Raw genomic sequence first — 2,498 nt, 5'->3', positions numbered from 1 at the left:
TGCCCTTCGCGAAGGGCCGTTTTCCCCCGGAGAACTGCCTCGCGGTAGCCCTGTTCTGGAAGTGGAACGAGTATGCAGTGTTAGCGTTCAGCTATTGTGAAGGCTCGCTTTGGCCCAGGGCAAAGGAAGCGCCGGGGGAAATCTTAGCAGAGCCCGGCGCCTTTCCACGGTTCAAAGCGTGGAACAGCAGACTCTTTTGCAAAGAACAGAGCGCCCAGGCAACAGCAGCCTGCACCTTTCTCAGTGAAAGGGAGAACTTCCTAACTTCATCCAGTCCTCTGAGCAAAGCAGGCAGAGGGAGAGAAACTTTCTTTCCTTCCTCTTTCCTGCAACGAATTCCTCCTTTGCTCTTGCAAACGCAAGGCTTCTTCTGAAAAACTACGTCGCGGTGCAGGGATCCTTCCAGAGGAGCAACGGCATAGTTTTAGCTGGAAGGGCTTGGCAGAGCAGCCGGCGAGAAAAGGCCTCTTGCCATTCTCTTTTCTTTCTGCCTGAATGCGGTCAATTGGCACTTGCCAAAGCAAGGTTTCCCAGCACAACCTACAAAGCAGCAGCTCTCTCCTGGCAGAGGAAATCCCATGCAGTGTTGCCCTGGCGAGATAGTGTTGCTACAGCGAGGCCCAGGGAAAACAGACTGCCTGGAGAAATCCTAGCAAAGCCCTGTGTTTCCCCACAGGAATGTATGTCAGTTTCAGTTCTTTGCCAGCGACGGAGCTCAGAGGCAACGTCAGATTGTGTGTATCTCAGTGAGAGAAAGAACACTGTGACTTCCCCCGTTCCTCTGACGAAAGCGGTTAGAGGGAGAAAAGCGTCCTTTGCTTTCGCTTTCCCGCAGTGAGCTCGGCAGATCTGCCCTTCGCGAAGGGCCGTTTTCCCCCGGAGAACTGCCTCGCGGTAGCCCTGTTCTGGAAGTGGAACGAGTATGCAGTGTTAGCGTTCAGCTATTGTGAAGGCTCGCTTTGGCCCAGGGCAAACGAAGCGCCGGGGGAAATCTTAGCAGAGCCCGGCGCCTTTCCACGGTTCAAAGCGTGGAACAGCAGACTCTTTTGCAAAGAAGAGAGCGCCCAGGCAACAGCAGACTGCACGTTTCTCAGTGAAAGGGAGAACTTCCTAACTTCATCCAGTCCTCTGAGCAAAGCAGGCAGAGGGAGAGAAACTTTCTTTCCTTCCTCTTTCCTGCAACGAATTCCTCCTTTGCTCTTGCAAACGCAAGGCTTCTTCTGAAAAACTACGTCGCGGTGCAGGGATCCTTCCAGAGGAGCAACGGCATAGTTTTAGCTGGAAGGGCTTGGCAGAGCAGCCGGCGAGAAAAGGCCTCTTGTGATTCTCTTTTCTTTCTGCCTGAATGCGGTCTCTTGGCACTTGCCAGGGCAAGGTTTCCCAGCACAAAGTACAAAGCAGCAGCTCTCTCCTGGCAGAGGAAATCCCATGCAGTGTTGCCCTGGCGAGATAGTGTTGCTACAGCGAGGCCCAGGGAAAACAGACTGCCTGGAGAAATCCTAGCAAAGCCCTGTGTTTCCCCACAGGAATGTATGTCAGTTTCAGTTCTTTGCCAGCGACGGAGCTCAGAGGCAACGTCAGATTGTGTGTATCTCAGTGAGAGAAAGAACACTGTGACTTCCCCCGTTCCTCTGACGAAAGCGGTTAGAGGGAGAAAAGCGTCCTTTGCTTTCGCTTTCCCGCAGTGAGCTCGGCAGATCTGCCCTTCGCGAAGGGCCGTTTTCCCCCGGAGAACTGCCTCGCGGTAGCCCTGTTCTGGAAGTGGAACGAGTATGCAGTGTTAGCGTTCAGCTATTGTGAAGGCTCGCTTTGGCCCAGGGCAAACGAAGCGCCGGGGGAAATCTTAGCAGAGCCCGGCGCCTTTCCACGGTTCAAAGCGTGGAACAGCAGACTCTTTTGCAAAGAAGAGAGCGCCCAGGCAACAGCAGCCTGCACGTTTCTCAGTGAAAGGGAGAACTTCCTAACTTCATCCAGTCCTCTGAGCAAAGCAGGCAGAGGGAGAGAAACTTTCTTTCCTTCCTCTTTCCTGCAACGAATTCCTCCTTTGCTCTTGCAAACGCAAGGCTTCTTCTGAAAAACTACGTCGCGGTGCAGGGATCCTTCCAGAGGAGCAACGGCATAGTTTTAGCTGGAAGGGCTTGGCAGAGCAGCCGGCGAGAAAAGGCCTCTTGCGATTCTCTTTTCTTTCTGCCTGAATGCGGTCTCTTGGCACTTGCCAGGGCAAGGTTTCCCAGCACAAACTACAAAGCAGCAGCTCTCTCCTGGCAGAGGAAATCCCATGCAGTGTTGCCCTGGCGAGACAGTGTTGCTACAGCGAGGCCCAGGGAAAACAGACTGCCTGGAGAAATCCTAGCAAAGCCCTGTGTTTCCCCACAGGAATGTATGTCAGTTATACTTCTTTGCCAGCGACGGAGCTCAGAGGCAACGTCAGATTGTGTGTATCTCAGTGAGAGAAAGAACACTGTGACTTCCCCCGTTCCTCTGACGAAAGCGGTTAG

Source organism: Loxodonta africana, chromosome 21 (assembly GCF_030014295.1).
Source record: "Loxodonta africana isolate mLoxAfr1 chromosome 21, mLoxAfr1.hap2, whole genome shotgun sequence".
Classification (NCBI taxonomy): Eukaryota; Metazoa; Chordata; class Mammalia; order Proboscidea; family Elephantidae; genus Loxodonta; species Loxodonta africana.
Note: the sequence above shows the minus strand (reverse complement) of the source record.